Genomic DNA, 27,473 nt, shown 5'->3' on the forward strand with positions numbered 1-27,473 from the left:
ACGACGCTGAAACAATAGCCAATTTGATGTGGTTGATTTAAGCCAAATAAACTTATGTAACAACCCCCAAAATATAACTATACAAAGTGCCCTATCAATTTGATGCAACTACACCTCGGAATCCTTTATCATCTACACCATCCAGACACTTAAAAGTTTTTTTTTTTACCCGGACCACAGATTATGGGAATATGCCTACAGTTAATTTTACAGTACATTTTCTACAATGTTCTAGTCTAGGGCTATGGTGACTACTACAACATTTATTAGTGTTTACATAAAGTCAGATGCACATTGTCTTCTGCGATCTTGTTAGGTACTTTGAATGGACACACAGCACCACCTTTGTTTCCCACCTCTACATAGGAAGACTGCAACTGAGGTTCAACTTCAAGCCCCTACTGCAGTTTCTTGGAACCTAATTTCCCAACTTTGTGCTTCCACTTGCTCTGCATTTCAAAAGAAAAAAAAGATCAAAACTTAATCAAGTTAAAAGACAAATATGAAACTTCATTGAACATATTGGTAGATGTAGTACAAGGGGCTCATCATCAGAAATCCCATAATCTGCAACATCTGAAGTCAAGGGAGGTCCTTCCAATGATTTCTTCAAGATCGGTGATTTACTCCCGACCTGATCACTTTCTTGATTCTCTTTAGTTTCTGATCCAGTTGCTTTAGTCGCATGTTCTCTGTAGTCTTCACTTAATCCATCAGCTGCTTTCTCTTCCTCATCCACCTTTTGAGCATTTTCTGAAGTGCTATCTATATGTCCAGAATGATTCCCATCAGCGTCAGATTTAACTTCATCCGACTCCTTGGCATTATTTGGGCTTCCTTTTGTATCTTCCCAACATCTGCCTTGGGAAACTGAAGCCACTTCCTTCCAAGATTCTTCTCTTTCCATTACATTCTCAACTATCATTTCGGTGTCTGCTCCAGATTCATCTGGGAAAGAGGAGAGAAACATAAGTTAGGGACAGGAAATGAGTGGGGAAAGAGAAATAATGACCCAACATCTCATACTTATTCCACAAATTTCCGTGATACAACCTACATATACCAAAATAACATTACTTTTAACCATGAAAATGTTCAAACACAACATTCAATCTAAATGACATTAAATCGGGTTGCCGCACACCCTACATATACCAAAAACATGTTCGAACACAACATTCAATCTAAAGGAAATTAAATTGGGTTGCTGCAAAGCTCCATGAGAAGACATGGAAACTAACAAAGCGTTCTTCTAATTTATAGAAAAATTATGAAAACAAACAATAAGATTTTCGTTTACAGCAGTGGACTTGGATTCTGACATACCAGTGTTCTCTTCATCTTCTTTCAATGTACTCTTTAGAGTATGCTTCAAGTTCTTCTTTGCAGTCCTTTTCCCCTTAGGTCTGCAAATCAAATTTCAATTAAGTTCACAAACCAATTAAAGACAAATAGCTTCTAATCGTCAAGTGATTACTCACGTCTTTACTGAACTCTTATTCAGACATGGACCACCTGAGCTCCTACTTTTCTGTCCAGGAGACCTGTCAATGGTACAACTACAACAATCAAGTTATGAAGCAACATAAGTGTTAATTACTAAATGTAACAAGTCATTCTCAAAACAAATGTCATATCTGAAAGCGATGCTGTAATTAACTTAGAGAAGAGTTCACTCTCTATATTAGCTTCTCTTTTTCTTTTTTTATTGAGGTGGTGGACCAGGAGGATATGAAAAAGAAAACTACACAGCAAAGTGAGATTTAGAAAGAATTATCTAAAAAATTATAGTTAATAGCACATACGCTTCCTTCAGAGGACTCTTACTGACTTTTGCTGAATTTTCCTTCTGTAAAAAGTGTGAGCAAAATAAATATAGAGTAAGCTCAAACAAAAATTAAAATGAAGTTAGCCTGAGGGAATATGCGAGACATGAAATCTTAACCTTTCCAGACTTGCGATCTGTGCCAATGTGCTCCCAACGCTCTCTTTCCAGACGAAGTACTTCCACATCTCCATCATCATATAATATCTAGGAAGAAAAAACACTTGATTAGCAGTTGATTCCAAGTGACACAGATGTTCACATATGCATTCAAGTAGGAAAACAGCTGCAGCTTACCACATGCTTCTTCTTTATAGGGTCACAAGACTTAATTGTACCTTCATAAAACCTGGCATTTCCAGAAGTAGGATAAAATCAGTAAAGAAACTCTACAAAGATTGATGTTATGAAAAATGATATTGCACCAGTTCAAATGGGATATTGCACATTTACAACAACGTGGAGGCAGTTGAACAAAAAACTTTACAGACTTTTTTTTTGATAGGATAGGAGACCTCATTAAAAACCTTCCTCTTAGTGGTCCTTAACCCTATGGTAAGAACCAGCTAGCGGAAGGAGGAAAAGAGTGTCTCAATTTTATTGATTTCAAATGGAGTACATAAGACTTAACAGAACTCCTAAGAGTTACATAAAACTTAACAACACCAAAACAAAACCCCTACTGCTAGACACTCAAACCCAGGGGAACACAGATAACCATCACCCAATTCCCTCATTAGCTAGTTTGTCAGCCTCACAATAATATCATGCAAAGATACAACAGACATTAAGTCCTTAACAAACTGACTTAGGAATGTAGGAACTGTGGCTTGATCAAGAATCCAATCCACTGCTTGCTTGCTGTCACTTTCCACAATCAGTCTCCCCTTCGAAACCCAAACCGAGGCGACAAAGATTTCAATGCCTTTCTTGATAGTTTTCAATTCTGCTAGACTGATATGATTAAGACCAACATTCTGTGAAAAGGAAATAATCTCATATCGATTCCAATCTCGCATGATACCCCCAATAACAGCACTCATCCCGGTTCTACTAACTGCTCCATCCACATTCATCTTATAAAAATCAATAGGAGGAGGAGTCCAACATACCTTAGGCGTATTCAACTCCTTAAAAACCGAAATATCATCAGCCAGTGAAGGATCACCAATCAAACAATCCACATGAGTAGAGAAATTCGAAAACTTTGCTAGGAACCATTTTGTTAATCTGAACCGAACAGTGAAGAACAATGTGAACCTGTCGAGTTTAAATTTTTCAAAAATTATTTCATTTCTGATTTTCCAAATCGACCATAAGACTGCCCCTGGAATTAGCTTCCACATAGTTGAATAAGGCCTCAAATCAGATCAAGAGCTTGGAAGGGATTGTGGATCACCTGGTAAAACTGACAAAATACCCCAAAAGGCAATTACTCTGTTTCATAAGTCCCACGAAACCTGGCAAGCAATAAAAAGATGTTGAACAGATTCTTCACATGAATTGCATAGAGGGCATAGAAAATCATCCTCAATTGGAACCCCCTTTTCTTCAATTCCACTCTCACTGCAACTTTTTTTATGAGATACTTGCCAAAGGAAAGCCTCGACCCTAGGAGGGACTAAACCCAACCACACACATTTATTCCACTGAAAAAAAACATCTTTATAAGCTGAAAGAGACTTCCTGTACTCCTTAACCGAAAACAGCCCCTCACCTGCATCGCCCCAAAGTAAACAATCCTCCACTGAATCAATTAATTTAATGTCTTTAAGTAAATCCATAAGCTCTACCAACTGATCTCCTTCCCAATCGCAAAGATTCCTTCTAGTCTTTATATTCCACTCCCAACCATTCGAATCAAAACTACCAAAATCTGCAACATTACCCATTTTGTTTGAAGATAACGCATAAATCCTAGGGGAAAAGACTTTCAAAGGTAAATCCCCTGACCATACATCATTCCAAAAGGAAATCGAAATTCCATTCCCTACTTGTAACTTAGCTTGGGATCTAAGGCAACCTCCAATAGAATCATCTTTGGTGAACCCCTCCAAATCCAAGAGTCCTTAGGAGAGTGGACCTTGTAAATATCCATAAAATGGAAGCTAACATTGTGTTTGGTACAAACGAATCTCTTCCATATCGAATGCTTCTCATTAGAAAACTTTCAAACCCACTTTCCCAACAAAGCTTGATTAGTAAGATTCAAATAAGCAACTCCCAAACCTCCACCACTTATCGGAATACAAATCTTCTTCCAACCTACCCAATGCAACTTCTTCTTTTCATTCCCTCCACCCCATAAAAAGGTTGCCATCATAGAATTTAGCTTTTGACAAATAGATGATGGAATCTTGAATAAAGAAAGATATAAGATAGGTAAAGAAGACAACACTGATTTGATGAGAACCAATCTACCCTCCAAGCTCCCATAATTTCACGCAATTCCTTGTAGCCCCCAAAGGTAAGCCTAAGTATACCGACGGGAAGGAGCCAATAGAACACCCAATAGTCGAAGCCCACTCTCCCAGAATATCATCGTCCACATTAATACCATACAGTTTACTTTTGAATAAATTTAGATGAAGTCCCGTAATTAATCTAAAAATCCTCAAAACTCTTCTAACATTCTTAATTTAGGTAATGGAAGCATGACAAAAAATAATTAAGTCATCTGCAAACTGAAGGTGAGACAAAGTGAAATTGTTATGATTTTTGCCGAAAGAAAACCCTTGGAAAAGGCCATAATCCACAACTTTCGATAGCATCAAATGAAGTAATTCACCAACCACATTAAAGAGAAGACAAAAAAGACTACAACCCTGTTGTAATCCTTTTGCAATATTAAACTCTTCAGTAGGAGACCCGTTCACTAAGACCGAAATCGAAGCGGTGGAGATACACTGTGAAATCCAAGAAACCCACCTGTCATCGAATCCCATATCATTCAAAAGCCTCAAAATAATCTGCCAATCTACAGAATCATACGATCTACTGAAATCCACTTTAGAAACGACCCCTTTAAGCCCTTGTTTCTTCCAATAGTCGATTCCCTCATTAGCTAAACACGCACAATCCAACAATTGCCTCCCCGGAATAAAAGCAAATTCAGTGTGGCTTACAATGTCATTAATACAGGAACTAAGTCTCTTAGAAAGAACTTCCAAAAGAATTTTGTACAAGCTGCCAACGAGACTGATAGGTTTGTAGTCTTCAATACTCTCTGGATTATCTTTTTTAGGAATCAAGGTAATAAATGCATGATTTACCCCATGAACTCATTCCTTTTCTTTATAAAAGTCAGAGAAAAACTCCATGATCTGCTCCTTCAAATTCAACCAGTACTTCTTATAAAATCCCATGGTAAAACCATCCGGGCCAGGAGCTTTAGAGCTTTCAGAGGAAGCAATTGCTTGCCAAACTTCTTGCTCCAAAATTTGTGCTTCAAGGCAATCCCTTTGAACTGCTGTCAGTTGCTTAAAATCAAATTCAAAGCCTGCAACTTCCAAAGTTGATTTTACATTATAAGCATTCTTGAAAAAATTGAACACCGTTGTTTTTATCTGTTCTGGATCTGAAATTATTCCCCCTTCAGACTTCAATGAATGAATGATATTAATTATGTTTCTCTTCAAAGCACTTAGGTGGAAAAACCTTGTATTTCTATCTCCATCTTTAATCCATCTGGTTCTTGATTTCTGGAACCAGGTCCTCTCCTCGATTCTCAGCAGCCTCCATAACTCTATTTTAAATTCAAGCAGTTGATCCCACTCCCCTGAAGACAAAATTTCACCTTGAGATTTTCTGTCCAAATCAGTGATTTTTAATTCCAGCTACGAGATGGATTCTGCCAGCCCTTTGTGACAGCTACCAGACTAGTTTTTTATTTTATTTTTGGTAACCTGTAACATCCTGAAAATTCCCCCTGTATTCTTCTTTTTTTTCTCTACTGTCATTGATTCTTCAACCAAATCATCAAATCCTTGTTCTTCTAAAAGAAAATTAAAGAACCTAAAAGGTTTAGGTCCCCAATTTATAAAAGCATCCTCCAGTAAAACCGGATTATGGTCTGAAATTGATTTCGATAGAAGACTCTGAGTAACATTAGGAAAACTGTTAAAAAATCTGGCACAAATTAGGAACCGATCGAGCCTCACCCATGTTGAAGATTCTCTATTGTTGCACCACGTATAAGCTCCTCCTGACAAAGGCAAATCAATGAGATTAGCTTGCTGCACAAATGATCTAAGGATATTGATTGAATTCCAATTTTGTGATTTCCCTTGCTTTTCTTCCATATCAATATACGCATTGAAATCTCCCCCAATACAAACTGGAAAATTCTGTGACATAACAAATTGCAGCAGCTCCCCATAAAATTCTTCCTTTTCAGATTCAATAGATGAACCATACACATTAATAAAAACAAACTCCATTTGACCATTCATCAATTTCCCCACTACTGCCAGAAACCTGCTGTGAACATGCTGGTAAATAACTTGAACCACACTTTCATTCCACATAGTAATCAACCCCCCCGATGAACCTTGAGCTGGAGACACCAGTACTCCCTTTAGCAAATTACCCCCTATCCTCCTTGTAATTGACACATGGACTTGCTCCAACTTTGATTCTTGAATGAATAGAAAAACCGGTTTTAACTTCCTAACTTGCCTTGCAACTGCTACAGTTTTTTCACTTCTCCCAAGGCCCCTTATGTTCCACGTTAGAATACTTAGTTTATTCATATAAAATAGTCAACACCCAAACAACAAAAACCAATACTGCAAACAGTAAATACTGATATACAGTCAAGCTTCTTTTACTGCCTCTGAATGTTTCTCAAGGCTTAAAATTTTTTCAATAAAAGCCTCCTTCCATTCGTTGAAAGAAATACCCAACATTTGAGAAACTTACCAAGTAGCCAATGCTTCCTCCAACAACTTCGAGAATGTGAATGAAGAAGCAGTATAGATATTAACCCAGTCTATGGCTTCAGTGATTAAGCCTTTTTTCTTCCTTCTATATTCTTTTCTTGACCCTGAAGTGATTGAAGAAGCTGCTGCCACACTTTCTGAGTATTCACCACGCATTAAAGGAGCCATAAATGTATCTTGAAAATTTACAGAACAGGTGATGTCCTTGTCCTGTTCACATCCACTAATTTTTGGAGACAGTTGCTAATTATTACTGAGCTCAAAATTATTCTGTTTCTGAATCAGAAAACCCTATGCACAAATGACATCTTCTTCCTTACCCGAATTCAACCATATTCGTCTATTCCTTGTTCTTCTATACACTCTAGCATAACTTGTTTTTCCTCTCCTTCCATCAAGAGCACTTCTTATAGACAGACATTTAGAAACAGGAAATCTCAGCTTCCACTTTTTTGCACTCTTCACATTGAATTCACTGTTTTCTTCTTGTATCAGTTTTCCTTCCACTTGCTTACCAAGAACATTAATTTGATTTGCCTGTACTCCCTCAATAATATCCTCTATTACGATGCATCTTTCATTTTCATTTGATTCAAGAGGAGACTGAACCTTTGAATGAAATTTTGTCCCATCCCACTTCAATTTAACAGCAGGCCCAGCAGAAATTAATTTAGTAACTGGGGAATATGACTCCCAATTTGAGTCTGAATGGGCTGAACAACTCTGATCCACAACCTCTCGTAGCCCAAGACCCGTATAATCCCTATTAGGACTTAATTCAAATTCAAAATTGTCTGACATCCCATTAATATTGGGATGTGTGAGAGATTTTTTTTCCAGAGCATGTTCCCCACTTTCCACCATCTTCCCACTTTCTTGACTTTTGTGTAAGCACGTGCCTAACTTTGACCAAATTCCTTCAGTTGAGATTCCCCGATTATTTTCTTCCTTCTCTGCATCTCCTCCCTCATCTTCCTTTGAAAAATCAACACTGTAACCATTATTTGAATAGTTCTCCAACTCGATTCCATTCGCATCAGCACTTACATTACACGACAGATCCAAATTAACTTTAACTTTAAAGGATCTACCATATGATCCCATAGTAATAAATTCGGGTACATCGAATGGACTTGCTACCCTTAACAACACTGTTGCCGATGAGAGATCCTCTATATTTCTTGTCTTCTCGAGGATGTTAACAAACTTTCCCAACCTTCCTGCAAGTTTTTCCAAGAAAGGTTCATTCCAGCTAAGAAGAGGTAAACCAACCAGGTCCACCAAGCAATATGCCAGAGGAACACCTTCTTCATTCAACATCGGAGCTAACCAGTCAAACCAGAAGCTTAACTTCTCATGGAAACTCGACCACGCCTTTTCTAAATCTTCTTTTGAATTGAACACAATAATACTGGCATTCCTTACATATCCCCACTTTACTATTTTTACCTCAAAACCCTCCTTTGCCAAGGCCTTCATCACTTTAGCATGCTGTAAATGATCTTTGATAACCCCTGTTAAGGACTTTTTCACCCATCATGAATCTTGTGATAGGATGTGCATTTCCCATACGTTCCTTACTCCATTCAAATTAATATTCTGACCTCCCCTATTTTCCAGAATTTCTTTAACCATCATACTTCTATTCTCCACATTCAAAACCTTCTTATACGTTCTACCATCCCTCAGACTTCGTTGTTTCTCCAGTTCAACCTGCTGCCTACCATCCTTCAGGCTTCTCGGATTCTCCAGTTCAACCTGTTGCCTCCCATTGTCCCCTCTAACTGACATAAATCCTTCCAACTGAACTTTATTTTCTTCTGTTGCTCTTTTCCTGCCCTTCTTGTACTTTGCAATCCCCACTGAGACTCTCTTCCCGTCGATCAACATTCTGAACCGCTCTTCTACAGCCTTCCTCCTTATCATATTGCACAAAAGCAAACGTTGATGATTTATAATTTGGTTTAACCATAAAATTTGGAATAAAGACCCTCACGACTCTACCATAATGATTAAAAATCTCTCTTAACTATGATCTATTAACTCTCTTACTAGAAACAAATTAATACTCAAGGAAACTGTCAAGTTGACCGGATAATCACAATGGTACATATAAAATGCTAAACATATAATCAAAAACCTTAAGCTGCTATAAGACCAGAACAATTTTTTTAATAAATTTTGGTCGTTTTTAAAACAACAAAAAAGAGAGAGAGAGAGGATGAAATTGCAAGTCTAACAAGGAGAAAGTTGAAATAGTCGTACAACATCGCTTTCAGATATGACATTTGTTAACTACAACAGAAATAAAGACTGGCAATCAATCTCTTTCACATCACGATTCTCAGTAAACTTTTAGAATCCGCTGCAAAGAACTGCAAAAGTTTTTATTACTTATTGTTTATCCAAAGGCCACCACACTTTTATTCTGTAACCAATCAAATCTGCAATATCAACTCCATCTTCCTTCGTTGAGCACTGAACAAAAGAAACAAAGAAGATCAATGTTATAATCTAAGAAAATAAATCGAAGGAGAGGAAAGAATAAAACAGGTAATGCAAGAGAAATCCGACTATTGAATTAGGAGATTACAATAGTTCAAAATAAACTCAGTTGCTGACTTCTAAGAGGACTTTTCTGCCAAAGATAAAATTCTATCTAGAGATAGAGATTACAAAGACTCCTAAGACTTATAATTTCTCATCATAAAACTCCTACACAAATGAGACTTTTACATGGCTGATTCTGACAATCAATAATGAACAACGAGCCCAAAACTTGGAGAAACCAAGAGGATTGAAATGGAGAAAAAAGAAGCCATTTCTAAATGTGATAGGATAATTCTATAAGGCAACAATGCCCCAATAGAACTACAAAATGCACAAGGTAGAATATAGATGGTATGCATCTGAGCTAAATCTCAACTACAGAGAGTAAGAGAGATGCAAGGCAGGTGCTTGGTGCAATTCCAAATACTGTAACAAGAGAAATTCTAGCAAAAACATTAAAAAAAAATTGCAGGTTAGCTACACCAAGACATAAAGGAGGGAGAGGGGGTGGACCTTTGCTAATCCAGCAATGCTCCTCTTCTGCTTCTTGCTAGATCCAGCTGCAGACTTGCTGGTGTCTGACTTCTGCATGGAGACATTAAACAGATATCACAACAGCAAACCCTGAGAACATAAAATGTGTGCATCCCTGGTAGAAATTTAACCAAGTAAAAAAAACATAGACACACCTCCAGATTTTCATCATCAGCTTCATCCTCATTGTCATCATCACTATGATCCCAGTCAGAGCCTTTGCCTTTGACTTTTGATGAGAAGCTTCTTTTCTTCCGAATGCTTGGTACCAAGTAGTTAGATTCTTTATTCTCATTCCATCTTTTGCGTGCAGGCATTTTCTCTTTTGAATTGTGGAATTTATCAATGTCCATTTCCTTGGATAGAAATGAGGAATCTTTAGCTTCATGCCAGTCATCTCCTGAATCCCTTGAAGGGACCTTAGAAGCACTTCTAGATATCTTGAAAGCATTATGTGTTGACGACGACCTCTTGCGTTTAGGCACTGAGACAGAAGCTGCAACATTGCCTTTTCTCTTATTACCTTTCTGATGCTCCTGCCCCACTTTTTCTTTCTTGGTATATGAATGTTGAAGACCGTTGGTTGATTCAAACTTACTGGACATCTGTAGACTATCCAAATTTATTTCCCTAACCATTTTCAAAATATCTACATCATTTTCCGCATCTTTTTTTTCTACCGAGGGAGACTTCTTCTTTTTAGCTTTCCCATCCTTGGATTCTTTGGATTTTAATTGCTTAATCATTTTTCTAAGAGGCACTTCATTTCTTTCAGTTTCACTTTCTCCGAGAACCTCCTTGGAAATCTCTTTCTGAATCAAATGCGAGACAGAAGGGGAGCAGGAAAAGTTAGTGAACAATGTAACACTAAATACCAAGGTAATCACTATCATACCTGTATGCAAGTACTGTTTTGTTCTGGAACATATCACTACTAATGTATTTTGGCATATAGTTTTAAATTTTTCATGATATTTTTTCAGTTGTTTATAAGCATTTATGGCTCGTTTTCAAGTTTTCTAATGTATTACAAACGGCTCAATAGTTTAATCTACTAAACATGTTTTATTACAGGGGAAAGAAGATCACAAGAGAAGATCATTAGGAATATGTCAAATAAAAGAATCAACTAAGAGAAGATTATTTTAAAAACAATCTTGTACCAACCAGTAGAGGGTGTACTAACTGTTATGGACCAGTATAGTATCATACCAGTTCTAATAATTTTCTTCAAAATTGGTATGTACTGGTTGCAACCACCAGTACAAGCATGGTACTTATAGCCCTTCCAAAACACCATATAGTAGTACCCTTTAGATGAATGAAAGGGAGCATCTCATACCATTCCATCACATTCCAACGTTAGGGATTCAAAGTGAGACAGGACACTCTCATCAGCTAACCATGTTTGCCTTTCTCCAGCCTATCAAAAAGATGAAAGAGCCAATAAAAAACATAGTGCTAAAATTATATCCCAAATATGATGCAAATGAAGAAATAAATGATATCACTGGCGCCACGTGATTACATGGTCAAAGCATAAGACTTTACAAATTATCAACAAGTGGGTTAGCTACACATAGAACTGGGTGTTATACCCAATACTGAATAAATAGATGACATCCTGCCTCTCAAGTATAAAAGTGCCACTGCTAGGCACAGGTTTTTCCTATCATTACCCGATTGCTGTTAAAAAGCTTCATATAATTTGACATGCAGAATACCACGGAGAAGCACAGAAAATATGATAAAACGAGACAAATATAACTGAAGCCTTACCAGGGAATCTTCACCTTCTTTTCTTTCATACGGTTTGTACAGGAGTGGAGGCAAAGAAACCGACTGTATAAGCCCTTGCAAATTATCCTCCTTATAAGCTAGGCGCTTCATGATTGAAAGTCCAAGGTCACATATAGCATGTGAATTCTGGGAAAAATATTATATGAATTAGATTTTTTGTTTTAAGGAGGTCTTTAACTTATCTCATCATAAAGAGAGGCAGAACCATTAACCTATCAACTACTTATACAAAAAACAGGATAATGGTAACTACAAAAATAAAAATAAACTTCTCACTAAACCTTCGATTTTGTTGCGTCAACAACGTCTTCAGACTGTTTGATACTCTTAAAGACAGAATATCAAAGAAATACTCTCCTCCTTGTTAGCACAAGCTTCTGACTTTGCATCTTCATCTTTATTCACCAACAAAGAAATAGTCGAGTAAAATTTCCTGAAACATATGAGTTTGATGCCTGAATTTGTATCTAAGAGTAAAAACAAAGACAGATTAAGAAGAGGCACATACCGGTATGTTAATTCAAATCCTTTGACATCCTTGCATTCATCTGTGTTGGGACAGGAATGATGAGCAAGAGCATGTACCAAATAAGGTAGGATGTATTCAGGATAAGATGTCGAGGAACTTGTATCAGATTGTATGACAACCTGCCAAACTTTTGCTTGCTGATACATTTGAAAGATATCAGCTAAATTCTGTTTTTCCTGCTGTTTCAAACACGACAGAAAATAACAGTTGCATTCACAAATCATCCTATAAAGGAAGCAAATATAAATTGGACAGCAAATTAAGCTAAAAAAAATCAGGTTCAGCATGCCAACCTCATCAAACTGAAGCTGTTTGGATCCAGGTACGCTAAGTAAGAAAGCACAAGCATATTTTGCATCCAAGAGTCTGTCCTTTATATATTGATGAACTTTGTTGAAGAATTGTTTCCTTGCCTGAGGGAAAGAGATCTAGAAACCCAGAACAGAACTAAGAGAACAGGCAAAGTGAACAAGAAAAGTTAAAGAAAACAAGATTAATGATTTACATCTCATATATTACTTCACCTCTGCTATTCTCAAGGTTAAATAGAAGATATCAACAGGAATCTTATGGTCCCAGTTCCAAGATAGACGAAGAACTGCCTTGGCTGCAGCAAGCCTTAAATGGGCTTTATCAACTAGACTGAAAGATAGTAAAAACTTGTGCATGAAATTTGAGCCTCAAAAATCAACATATTCCAATAAATTAAGGGAAATTAACATAGATATTCAACAGCCACACACAAAATATTAGTAAGTAATGAAAACAATCTGTGAACCACAGAGAGGGAGGGAGAAGCCTCCAGATTTAGCTATAGTACCTTGATTTTATATCTTCAGATATTTCACCAAAAGAAAGTACGTTTCTAAGGAGTCCTAGAAGGTCATCAATAGCAGGACGAAGATGAGCATCTTTGACAGGCAAGTAGCTTTTGACCAATGTCTTTATCCCAAATACCTGCAGCACACAAAACATATTACAGGTTGAGAGATCCATTATGAAAAAATTATAGAAGCAAAAAAGCTTGAAAATCAAAAACTGAAACCCGGACATCATGTTCCGAGAGATACTGATATTACTAATGAAATTATCAGAATGAAGATAATATTAAATAACAAACTGACAACAATCCACAACCTTCAACATACAGAGTTTGCTTTTGTCATCCCAACACTCTTTTGCACTGCCATCTGAATCCTGAAGCAATAAAGAAGGTTTATGCATGAAAAACTAATAAATATGACAAAGATATAAAAAGGAAGGATGCAACATACATTAATGCATCTCAAAATTTTTCTATTAATAAATTCTTCAATTTCACTCTCTCTGGTTTCAAAAACAGGCATTGCAGTCTGAGCTATACATCCCAAAGACTGAAGTACGGCTGGTAAATGTGTCTTTTCCTCCAGCATGTCCACAAGGATCTGCAAATTGAGCAAAGAAACTATTGGTTAGGCAAATATGTCAAGGAAATGTTATTTGTAATATTTTCTAAAAAACACGTTTCGAATCATTGAATATCATGTAACCTTATATAAAACAGAGAGAGATTTGAGTCCATCATCCTTTGTTATTGCTCCCAGTGCATGCACTGCATGCTTGGCCTGTCTCCGATTACCTTCTAAACAAAGCCTCTCCAATATAAGATCAATTGAACTGCAAACAACCATTACGAATATGTTAAGAATAAGGGTAACAAACTAACTCTAACAAGTCAAATATCCCAAAGTTGCACCTTGATGACACTGCAAGTTGTTCTCGGATAGTACTACCAGCCTTAGACAAAACATGCAAAATGCCTTCTTTTATAATTTCATTGTCATCTTTCAGAAAATTAATCAGTTCTTCTTCAGCTCCTCCAAGAAGTGATGGACTAAATCGCACAAGAATCTGAAAAGAAGCAAAAAGACATATGTTCCCAAGAGAAGAAAGAACATAAACTTCATAGGACTAATGTTAAAGGCACTAAAATTGCATACTCTTAATAACAAGGTGAACTGGAGCATAGGAAAAGAAAAACACCAGCAAAAGCACAGCTGGGACTTGCACATGCCCAGAAAAACAAGTTTCATAGAGATACAAATTATTTCGTGGTGTGGATTCAGAGTGGTGTGGCAAGGGTCGGTTAATTGTTGAGTCTGACTCAGCAAATACAGTTAATTGGATTAAGAATCCAGAAGTGTGTCCTACAGTATTTTCACAGCTAGTTAAGGAAATTGTCAGTGTTGTTTTCGAACATAGTGTTATTATAAGGTTTGTAAAAAGGTATGTGAATTGGGCGGTAGACAACTTGGCTAAGGCGGGTATAGGGTAGTAGTTCATTATAGTGTGGGCGTAGAGAAGGTAGGGATTATGTGGGGGGGGTGTTTGTAATAGCCGGTTGTCGTTATGAAGTGTAATTTAGTTTTGGAATAACATTTAAGGCACTCTTTTCCTCATTCCAATGTTCGCTGATGTATTTTAGTACAACAGTGGTTATGAAGGGGGTTTTTAACGACACCTCGTTTCTTTATCAAAAAATAGGGATACGAATTATTACCACGAGTATATTCATGCAAGACTGAATGTATAGTGTGTTTCCAGTAGACTTCTGTACAGTAGCCTCCAAGAGGATTTCTTTCACATGCTCCTTGTTAAAAAGTAGATAAGAACACTTCAGAGAGAGCATACTCAGAAAATCATAGAGTTGGTGCCTCTCAGAAAGTATTTCAAGCAATTCATCGTGCAATTTATGAACATATATATTTCAAATAAATGGTACAATGAAAGAAGTTAAAATGTAAAAACTTAGATTTCATGGGTCAAACTACTTGTCATAATTCATTTCCCCAAATTCCAAAACCAAAGAGAAGTTCACTTATGAGAAACATCCCATTTAAATCACATTTGACAATACAACCTACCCGATCACTAAAAGCTTGATGACAACTGGTATTGGGATCCAGTAGATTCAATAAAATCTTCCAGATGTTAGAATCTTTCAACCGATCAAGAGTCTGAAAACTCTCTTCAACCTTCACAGGATCAGAAAAAAAATGGGTGTAGGAATTATAGAAATGAGCTATCAAGAGATTCTGTAATTATTTTCTGTTTTCAATCCCTTATTTCAATGGATTACATCTCCTAGGATTAATATCTTTCTTAACTTAGAGTTTCCTAGTTTAGAGGCATAATTTGTATATAAATGTGTAATATGTTTATACGGAAAGTAAGCAAGAATAAAATAACAGACTTGTTTGTTTCCTACAGTATGTTTTCTACAATACAATTTGTTTTCTTTCTACAGTATGTTTTCTACATGGTATCAGGTTAGAGCGATCAATCCGATTTCCGCTTCTCTTTAAATCAATTTCTGTTCAACTCTATTTTTTTCATGGCTAATCGGGATCCCTCAACATCCGAAATCACTTCCCAGACCAGCCCCTCTCAATCTATTTTTCAGATTTCAGATTTTTAGTGCAGCAGAGACAAAATCGCCTCTGGTGTGAACATTGTAAGAAACCAGGTCATATGATATATCAATGTTGGAAGCTGCACGGAAAACCAGCCGACTGGCAGCACACACGGTCCAAGTTTCAAAAGGAGGCTCATATTCCCTCTCAAGATGATTCCTCAAGCAGTTTTAGCAAGAAACAGATAGAGGAGCTGCAGCAGATTTTGAGCAGTATGACAGCCAAGCCTACCAATATGACTTATACTGCTATTGATGGAAATAATCCATATGCTTTCTCAGTACAATGGATAATAGACTCGGGTGCATCAGATCATATGACAGGAAATATTGATCTCTTGGAGGAATATAATGAAAGCATCTTACCAACTTCTATCAAAATAGCAAATGGCTCTCTCACTACAGTCAAAGGGAGTGGTTCTGTTACATTAAACAAAAATCTAATACTTCATAATCTCCTCTATGTTCCTAGACTTGCATGCAATCTGTTATCAGTCAGCAAATTAATTAAAGATTCTGGTTGTAATGTTGTGTTTGGTACTGGTGGTTGTATTTTTCAGGCATAGGACTCGAAGAGGGTGATTGGCAGTGCTAGGCTGGGCAAAGGATTGTACACCCTTGGAGGTAAAACATCTCATAATCATGCCTTATCCAGTGCTCTTAGGAAACCAATTTTATCTTCTGATCTCAATAACGATAAAATTATGTTATGACACTCTAGATTAGGTCATCATAATTTTTACTCTCTTTCCAAAATGTTACCGAACTTATTTATAAATAAAGATCCATCATTGTTTTCCTATGAAATTTGTCAAATAGCCAAACACACCAGAAAACCATATATTGCAGCCAAATTTGAACCAACAACACATTTTTCCATCATCCATAGTGATATTTGGGGCTCTTCTCCTGTCAAAAGTATTTCTAGGTATAAGTGGTTTGTGTCTTTTATAGATGATTACTCTAGGACAACATGGATATTCTTAATGAGAGAAAAGTCTGAGGTTAAGTCTTTTTTTAAAATTTTTTATCAAAAAGTTGAAACCCAATTTGACACAAAAATAAAAATTCTGAGGAGTGAAAATGGGAGTGAGTATTTAAATAAAACTCTTGGGTATTTCTTTAAGGAAAAAGGCATTGTTCACCTTACGTCTTGTGTCAACACACCTCAATAAAACGGGGTAGCAGAAAAGAAAAATAGACATCTTCTAGAGGTTACTAGGTCTCTTCTGTTTGCTGCTAATGCTCCTAAGTATATTTGGGGGGAAGCTCTTCTTACAGCTACATACCTCATCAATAGAATGCCAAGTAAGACTTTAGATTTCAAAATTCCTACTAAGGTTCTGTTTCAACTTTTTCTCCATTTTAAACATTTAAACTCAAGTCTTTCTCATCGCGTGTTTGGGTGTACAACCTTTGTTCATATCCACAACAGAGGGAAATTAGATCCTAGGTCCATAAAATGTGTGTTCTTGGGCTATTCTTCGAGTCAGAAGGGTTACAAGTGTTGCTCACCTTCCACAAAAAAGACATATGTCTCATTTGATGTTACATTTTTTGAAACCAACCTTATTTTTTGGGAACAGAAATTCAGGGGGAGAGTTACAAGGAATTTCAACCTGTTCAAACCAATATTTCTTTACAGCCTATCATTTCTTTACCTATTACTGTTTCTCCAAAGCCGGCTAGCATTGTCTCAGTTCCTAATGAGAGTGATAGGAATAACCTAAATAACTCTGATGAATTACCTTTCTCCTTATCTCAGAACTCTAGTCCGTGTAAAACACCTTCCACTACTACCAAAAATGCACCTAACAATGACCCTGAAGCCATAACTCCCCATTCGAAACAACTCAGTGTTTACTCAAGAATAAGGAAAGATGTTACTGAAGAAATCAGTCAACCTAGCATTCGCCAAGAACCAGATTCGGATCTTGTTGCCTCTGAAAGCCAAGAACCAGATTCAGATCCTATTGCATCTGAAACAGAAGGTAATGATGGTTACCAAGAGGCTACTACTGTTGATCTTGATGACTTTTCTATTGCTATTAGGAAGGGGGTAAGAAAATGCACTACTCATCCCATAAATAAGTATATTGCATATGGGAAATTGCAGTCTAATTTCAGGGCCTTCACTGCCACCATTAACAGTGTGAAAATCCCAAGAAATGTGACAGAAGCATTTCAATCTCCTGAGTGGAAAAAGGTTGTGAAAGAGGAGATAAAAGCATTGCAAAAGAATAAGACATGGAGTTTGTCAGATTTGTCAGAAGGAAAGAGAGCTGTTGGATGTAGGTGGATATTCATAGTCAAATATCGTTCGGATGGGAGTGTGGAAAGATACAAGGCAATGCTGGTTGCTAAAGGTTTTTCTCAGTCCTATGGCATCGACTACCAGGAAACTTTTGCACCGGGTGCAAAATTGAATACCATCAGAATATTGTTATCAGTAGCTGTTAACATGGACTGGAAATTGCATCAGTTGGACATAAAGAATGCTTTTCTGAATGTGAACCTTGAAGAAGAGGTATACATGGAGGTCCCCCCGGATTAGAAGGAAAGGTCACTAAGAAAACTGTGTACAAGCTCAATAAATCTTTATATGGCTTAAAACAGTCTCCCAGGGCTTGGTTTGATCGATATGCTAAGGCTATGACACAGAATGGTTTCAAACAAAGCCAAGCAGATCACACATTATTTAGAAAAATTACACCGAGTGGTAAGATAACCCTCCTAATTATCTTTGTAGATGATATGATTATAACTGGCAGTGATATAGAAGAAATAGAAAAACTAAAGATGAATCTTGCAAAGGAGTTTGAAACCAAGGATTTAGGGAGTATGAGGTATTTCCTGGGTATGGAAGTTGCAAGGTCCGAAGAAGGGCTAGTCATAAACCAACGTACATATGTTTTGGATCTTCTTGCAGAAACAGGGATGCTCGACTGCAAACCAGTTGAAACTCCAATGGAGTCAGGCTTGAAATTTTGCAAGGACCGGACTGGAAATCCAGTAAACAAGGAAACCTACCAAAGGTTAGTTGGGAAGTTGATCTACCTTTCACTGACCAGGCCTGATATTGCATACTCAGTGAACAATGTCAACCAACATATGAGTGATCCTCGAGAAGAACATTTGGAAGTTGTTAATAGAATTCTAAGGTTCTTGAAGTTTAGCCCAGGAGCTAGACTTATATTTAGAAAAAATCAAGACAGAACAGTAAAGGTTTATACAGATGTAAGATGGGGAGGTGAATTAACTGATAGAAGGTCAGTTAGTGGCTATTTTGCATACGTTTGGGGTAATTTGGTGACTTGGAGAAGTAAGAAACAAGCCGTTATCTCTCGAAGTAGTGCTGAGTCAGAGTTTAGAGCAATGGCTCTCGGAATATGTGAAGGAATGTGGATTAAAAGACTTCTCACATAACTGGACTTAGATGACAAGAAGAATTTTGAGATTTTTAGTAACAGTCAATCAGCTATGAGTATATCAAAAAAACCCAGTACAGCATGATAGAATGAAACACATTGAGATAGACATACATTTTATTTACGAGAAGGTCAACAATGGAGTTGCACAAATGCAGTACATTCCAACGAAGAAACAACTTGCAGATATCTTCACCAAAGCCCTTCCACGAGTGACTTTTGATTAGCTGTCATTCAAACTGGGTATATACAACATATATACACCAGTTTGAGGGGGTGTAGGAATTATAGAAATGAGCTATCAAGAGATTCTGTAATTATTTTCTGTTTTCAATCCCTTATTTCAAGGGATTACATCTCCTAGGATTAGTATCTTTCCTAACTTAGAGTTTCCTAGTTTAGAGGCATAATTTGTATATAAATATGTAATATGTTTCTACTAAAAGTAAGCAAGAATAAAATAACAGACTTGTCTGTTTCCCACAGTCTGTTTTCTACAATACAGTCTGTTTTCTTTCTACAGTCTGTTTTCTACAATGTGACATGATTTGAAAGCTAAATAAAACTTTCTTTTGTATTTCAGGAGCATCATTATCCTGCATTGTAGAAAGAACCGATCATTTCAGTTTAACAGTTCATAGAAGTGTAACATGTGTGCTTTAGGATACTATTTAATATTTCAAAGTTTCAAACCTAATGCCTCTGTCTTAGAGAGAGATACCTCTGCAACTCTTGCTATAACCTGCAATCCAACAAGAAACTCCCAAAACTCAGTTTAAAATCCGTTAAATGCACAATTGAAGGGTAAGTTAGTCAGAAACCATATAAGAAAGCAATTATAATATACCTTTGCTTCTGTTCTAGCATCATCTCAAGTGCCTTAACCTCAATTTTGTCAAACTCAGAAAAAACTCTTATCCAACATTTAACTTTATCTCTGATTGAGAATTTAGTATGAAAGAGGGATCTATATAAAATGGATTCAATCGTATCTGACCTGCAGGGCAGATCTATACGTTACAAATGTTTTTTTATAGTAATTGGAGGTCTTGTTAAAAACCCCCTTCATACTTCTCGAAATATTACAAAGTATGCCGATAGGTAGCTGAAGGAGGAAAAGTATACCTCAGAATAAATTCCTACAGAAATTTCAATTACAAAAAGTTCTCGTACATCTAAACCACTTAGGAAAACACCAATCATGAAAAACTACATCACTAAACCAAAAGGTTGCCCAAAGACAACCAAACTCTTATATGGCCAACCCTCCTACCCAATTCCTTGCTTTGCTAACTCGTCCGCTTTATCATTTGCACTGCTTCTAACATGGCGGAGAACTATTGCCCGAGCCCTAACAACAGCTTTAATATCCCTAACCAAATCTAAGAAAGGGTCAGGGCATAAGAAGGGTATTTCACCCAATCCAAAGTACTCGTGCAATCACACTCCAGACTCACGAAAAACTACATCACTCAACTTAAAAGGATTCCCAAAGATAACCAAACTTCTATACGTTACAAATGTTATGATTATGCAAAGCACACGCCCAACAGAAAGACACAACAGAAAGCTTTTTAAATCTTTTACTTTGCATTTTACTATAGGAAAACAATGTTCATTGAGGTACTAATAAAAATAATTAATAGATTACTAATTCATCTTATTACGTGCACAAGAAAAATAAATTAATAAATAATCATGAGAAGGAAAATTTATACAAACAAAATTTTCAGTTGATTTTGCATGGCTTTCATTGAAGATATTATTTAACAAAACTAAAGGTGATGAAAATATAGAATACCTCCAACTCTAAGCTTCAATCTCTCCTAATAAGAGATTTAAATGTATTAACTAAATAGCCCCTAGAATTTTTTTTGATAGGAATGTGAGGCCTTGTTAAAACCCCCCATCATGATTAACGGACCACCAAAACGGTGATTTGTAATTAGCGGAAGGGGGAAAAGAGTGTCTCGCTTTATTAATAAAGCATACTCATACAAATTACTTCAAAAAATACACCTTACACACCAGCATAAAAAACAGACTCCCAACACAAACTACTTAGAACCATAACATAGACAAAAATCACCCAATCCCTTGTTTAGCCAAAGAATCTGCCTCCCAATTGTAATTTCTAGAAATGTGCCTCACAATAAACTCCCTTTCCGAAATTATAGATACAATTTTCCCAACCAAAGAACTAAAGAAAGGAGGGGCTGAAGTCGGCAACATGATCCAGTCCACAGCTACTTTACAGTCACTCTCAATAATCAGACTTCCCTCTTTAGCCCAAGCTGATGCGAGAAAAAAAATCGATGCCTTTTTCTATTGCTTTAAATTCTGCCAAAGGGGGAAGACAAGGGCCAACACTATTCGAAAAATACCCTAAGACAATACAGCTAGAGTCCTTCAAAATACCTCCAATTCCACCCACTAGCCCATCACCACTGACTGTCCCATCAACATTGAACTTAAAAAATGAGTTGGAGGAGGAAGCCAACTTTGAACAGTTTTCCTTTTAACAGAAGGACGAGGAAGCTTATCGGCGATAGTAGGATCCCTAATGAGAGAGTCAACTAGGATATTGTCATTCGAGAACTTAGCTAAATACCATTTAGCCAATCTGAATCTTGAAATGAAGAAAAGAGATGAACTGTCTACCTTCATCTTATCAAACACCACCAAATTCCTAGTCTTCCAAATTGACCAGAAAACAACACCTGAAATAAATTTCCAGATTAGAGACTTCGGCCTTAAATCAAACCAAGAACTCAACAAAGCCGGCGGATCTTTAGGCAGAACTGAAGAGATATCCCAAAGCCTGAAAAAGCTATTCCATAAATTCCCTACGACCGAACAGGAAATAAATAAATGCTGGATCATTTCTTCCTGATTCAAACATAACGGACAAAGTACTACCTCCAAAACCATACCCCTTCTCTTCAACTCCGATCTGACTGCCAGTTTTTGGTGGGAAACCTGCCATAGAAAAGTTTGGACTCTATGAGGAGTGAAACCAGACCAAACCTCCTTACTCCAATAAAACGATCCTCCGGACTTAAGGGAAAAAGTCGACCTACAGGACTTGACCGAGAACAAACCATCACCCTTCCCCGACCACTTAAGGAAGTCATCCACTGAGTCAGACAATATGATGTTATTGAGCAGAGACATAAGTTGAATCCAATGATCTAACTCCTAATCATATAAGTTACGCCTAGATTAAATATTCCATACCCATCCATTATTCACAAAACAGCCAAAATCCGACACCTTCCCCCACTTATTAGTTGAAAGTGCATAAATCCTTGGAAATTGATTCTTTAGGGTATCACCATTTACCCAAATATCATTCCAAAAAGAAACAGACTTACCATTACCAACTTGAATCTTGGCATGCGCTCTTAACCCGTTTCCCACTTCATCATTTTTCATAAAATTGTTAATTATACCTTTCCATATCCACGAGTCCATAGGAGAAACAACTCTGCCAATAGAGAGGGACATATTACTTACATTGTGCTTACTGCAGATCAGTTTTTAATGATGAGGAAAAACAAAGATAAATAATGTGATATATTCTGAACAAGTGCAAAATTAATCCTTTCTTGCAAGTTTCTCAAATGACTTGCCTAAAATCTTTGTCATAGAAACACCTAAATATCTTCCCAGGTATCCAATCGAATTCATAGTGATCGATCCAGCCATCAGAGCATACAGTACAAGAAACTCTGAAAATCTCAGTCATCCTTTCCATAGTATATTTTTTAACAAGCAGCTGCACATTCCAAACAAAAGAAAAAGTTATATGCATTTGGTAAACATCACTGGATTCAAAAGTGGCAACAAAAGTAATCCAAGAAGTGCAGGAACATACAGATTTGTCTCGAAGATGCTCTGCAACTAGTTTTATAGTCCCAACAGGAATGGCAACAAAAGAATGACAAGCAACATCACAAACTACATCCACAATTTACTTCTGAACATTTTCATCATAGTCTAAAAGCCGATTACAGAGGGCAGCTAGAAAATGCATAACAAAATCAAAATTAGCTAACATAAATGAATACATATTAAAAAACAAAAGAAACTCACAGATAATTCGAGGAGCCTCAGGTCTTGAGGGATCTGACAACAAACAGATCTTAACATTTTCAATGACGGACATTCGAACATCAACAACTCTATCAGTCAACCTCTTCAAAAATTCTGAAAATATTGGCTGAAACGCTTCAGATATGATAGAGCCAGGCAGTGCAAAGAGGGATCCAACCAATCGGACAGCTTTCAAACGAGTGTCTATTTGATCAGTCTGCATATATAGGAACTGATAGCCCTCAGAATTGTTTATCAACTTCAACCATCTTTGAACTCATTTACCTAACATTAAGACTATAACTATGATAAAACCATAATAAAGAGGAAAAAAAAGCCCCCATATCCACTAAGGCTGAACCTAAACTCTCCAGAAAAATTTCATCCTCGAAAAACTTTAAGAATTATTTTAGAATATAATTTTTTCTCAAAAATAAATGTCTTCAAATGGAGAACAAAATCTTAATGCGGTAAAGTAATTAGTAAAAATAAAAAACAATGATTGTTTTCATACCAACAGCTCTCCTGTGAGGTATGTGACAACTCCTGAGTATCTGAGAAGCACAATGATAAATATCATAGATAACTTCATGATAGTCAATTTCACTTTTTACTGGCTGATTATCTCCTGACATCACTGAAATGAGAAACTGTTTTATGACAGCTTCAAGTTTTTATGAATACTGCTCTATAACATTCATAGCAAGTCTCCTGGCAGCTTGTGTAACACCCTGAATTATAGATTCCAGAAATAGATTCCCTTCCAATTAAGAATTAAAACTTCTAAAGAATAAATAGAGGTAGCCACACAATCTTTAAGCAATAAGCTGATAGTAAACAAGAAATTCTTACACTTCTATTACGACCTAGTGTAAACAAAATAACAAGTAAAAGATCATCAAAAACATCTTCACTCTCTTCTAGCACCACAGTCATGATTGTTTGCATGGATGATAAAACACTTTTTGGATGATCATCCCTACAATATGTAGTAAAATCAGTCTTTTAGTCCACGGTAATTTAAAGAGAAAATAACTTCAGTGACCGAAAATGCCTTATAATATACGATTTTAACCAATTTTTTTTTGGATTTGCGAAAATAACCAACAAATTCGCAACGCGAACTCCAATTTCGCAACACAGTTTTCAAATTCACAACGCGAATTTCCCATATTCGCAACTCAGTTTTGAAATTCGCAACTCGAATTTCTTTTCCGCAATGCGATTTTCCAAATTTGTAACGCAAATTTGTAATTCGCAACACATAAGTCAAATTCGCAAAGCGCGTTTATTTTCGCAACACGAATTTTATTTTTGAATTCGAAACACGAATATTAATTTTGCAACACAAATGTAAACAGTATATCCCGTAAATCGTGGTGGAAATATGGTGAAACAAAATTTTCTTGGTGATGAAATTGTGATGGAACCATTAAATTTTGAGGAATTTGGTCAATGCGAAAACTGGAATTTGGTGCTGAAAGTTGATTGGGATTTGGATTAGGGAAAGGTTGTGGGTTTCGAGATTGTGTTTGATATTGTGTTTGGTATTGGAAATGTGGTGAAACAAATTTTCTTGGTGATGAATTGTGGTGGAACCATTAAATTTTGAGATTGATAACAACGTTGTACATTGTGAGCACCATAAACTGGGGTTGAAGAACTTAGTTAATTACTACATGCTACTGACCCAATTTCACTACTTCTAGGTTCAACAACATACAATGTAACATCATCTTGCGAAACACTAATGTAAGCAATGAATCGTTCAACATCTTCATTGTCGGTTAACAAATAAACTTTACCTTTTCTCTGATAAAATAGCCTAAATCCACTTAGAGGCTCTAAATTCAATTTCTTTGAAACACCTAACATTAGAGTTTCATAAATTAACTTTTTTAATGACAGTTTTAGTTGAAGATTCATGGGTAAAGGAATATATTGTAAAACACCATTAACATTCTCCCATGACCCTCCAAAACACAAATCTATCCAAACATGATCAACATTAGATGATTTCATTCTACAAATTGTAAATTAATTTACTAAACAAACGAGCTATAAACTAGATATCATCACTAATTTAGAGAAAAACATACCTTTATTAAGTTGATAGTTGATAATTTGGGAGAGAAATCATTGAAAAATTATATAGAAATAAAATTATGTAATTGGTTTTCCATAAATGTAATTGGTTTTCTAGAATTGGTTTTCCGGAAAACCAATTACAGCCAAACAAACAGACCCTTAAATTCCCACTTCAAATGTTGATTTCAGCTTTTCTCCCTATAAGTTAGGGTAAACTACACCAATGGTGACTATTGTTTGAACACTTTTTTTGTTTTTTCCGCTAAAGGTTTAAAACTAACAAAATAATCACTTTCATTATAGACTTGTAACAAATGATCACTAATGTTATCGACTTGTTACAAAATAGTCACTCTATCATCGTTATCGTTAAATTGATGACGTGACAATGTTAAAAAAATATTAGTATTTAGTTTTCCACTAAACTAATCTTAAAACATCAAATAAGTCCTTAAACAATGATTTTTACATTTAATTTACCTCAAAAGGTTTCTAATTTCCATTTTTTCCCAAACATCTCCTGACCTCTACTATATTCGAATAGCTTTTCTTGCAAAAACAAAAATCAAAATTAAACAAAAGCTCACCGAACAAATTCTAATGAAACTTTGAACTCACATGTCCGCTTTAGGCCAAATTCAACTCAGTTGACAACAACTTGATTTGATAAAAACTGTGCAAAGGTTAATCATAATTGATAGATTCACTCTAGATCTTCCAATCTTTGAAATGTTCGTAATATCGTAGACTAAAGTGAAGGTTCATCATAATTAATAGATAGATTGTTTGGCATCTGTCAGTCATAATTTGGTAAAAATATGGTCAGTGGCATCTGTAATAACCATCAAAATTTCAGGAAGGAAAGGAAAGCTCTTAGGGTTTGTTTAAGTGTGGTTTTCGTTTTGTAAGGAAGGTGATTCGAATATAGTGGAGGTGATGAGGTTTTTAAAAAAATGAAAAAGTTTTAAAATAGGTCGTTCAATGACCTATTTGATGTTTTAGTGGTAGTTTAGAGATAAAATTAAATATTAACCTTTTGTCAACATCGCCACATCATCAATTTAACGAAAATGATGGTAAAATAATTATTTTTAATTATAAATTAATAACATTAAATAATTATTTTATTATAAGTCGATAATATTACTGACTATTTATTGTAATTTACCTTATAATTCATTGTAAGATTTTATCTATTTTTCCACTTTTCTTTTCCATTAAAAGCTGCCACGTGTACATTGATCGGAGTTATCCCGTTTGAAAAAATTATTTGATTATAAATGAGATTCTTTTGTATACTCATTGTTAAATCAATAATTGAGAGTATTTAGAATATATATTATTTTGTAATCACTTTAGTTTAATTAAAAAATATATTAATTATTATAAGGTTAAAATACACCTTAGGTCACTCAATTATAGTTTGACTACAAATGTGTCATATTTTGATCTTAATTTTAAATAATTTAATTATTTAACTCTTTAAATTTTAAAATTCTATCAATTTAGTCATTTTTAATATTATTAAAGTAAATGAATTCATCATATCAAAACAGTAATTGATATCTGCATTCTACCATATAGCAACAAGGGATTGCTCTTGTTGAGAAATTTTGATTTATAAACTTACAAAGTATTTGTTATATGCTATATAACTCGAATACGAGATTGATTGACGACTGGTAAGTTGCCCTCGGTGCTTTGAATTCATCACTATTTGTCTAACATTTCAGTCACCGATTACAATAATGTTTTAATGGAGTGATTAGATTTTATTTTTTCAAAAAAGACTGACATGTTTATAACCTAACTGATTTTTTTTCCTAATAATAACCCAACTGATAATTGAGTGGCATAGGGTGCATTTTACCCTTATGATTATGCGCAAAATACATTGACAAGTAGAATAAACGAGGCATGCGTGCATTTTCCAAGAGGCCAATCGTAGCATGGTTTGTTTTAAATTTAACAAATCACATTTACTTAGACCCGCGTGAAGCATAGGGGTTGGATAGTCATGATCAAGATGCCACCTTCTGCTGTTCCTCCAAGGTAAGAGATTATAATGTGTAGAAGAAAATTGCAATATTGTCCATTTCTTGAGAAGACTTTCTGAGAAAAAAATGGTCATCCAATCGACACACGCAAGGAAAAATCAGATGCAGTTTTCAGCTAATGTTTTAGGTCAGACAGCCAACTGATTTCTCATATAAGAATGAACACAACAGGAAGT

The 27,473-nt window shown here is 35.9% G+C and overlaps 1 pseudogene; it reads right to left on the reverse strand.

The window, feature by feature from the left end:
- Positions 1-244: 244 nt before the first annotated feature.
- On the reverse strand, positions 245-25,743 carry LOC120203951 (annotated as a pseudogene).
- Positions 25,744-27,473: the final 1,730 nt, after the last annotated feature.

Source organism: Hibiscus syriacus, unplaced genomic scaffold (assembly GCF_006381635.1).
Source record: "Hibiscus syriacus cultivar Baekdansim isolate YM2019G1 unplaced genomic scaffold, ASM638163v2 tig00010533_pilon, whole genome shotgun sequence".
Classification (NCBI taxonomy): Eukaryota; Viridiplantae; Streptophyta; class Magnoliopsida; order Malvales; family Malvaceae; genus Hibiscus; species Hibiscus syriacus.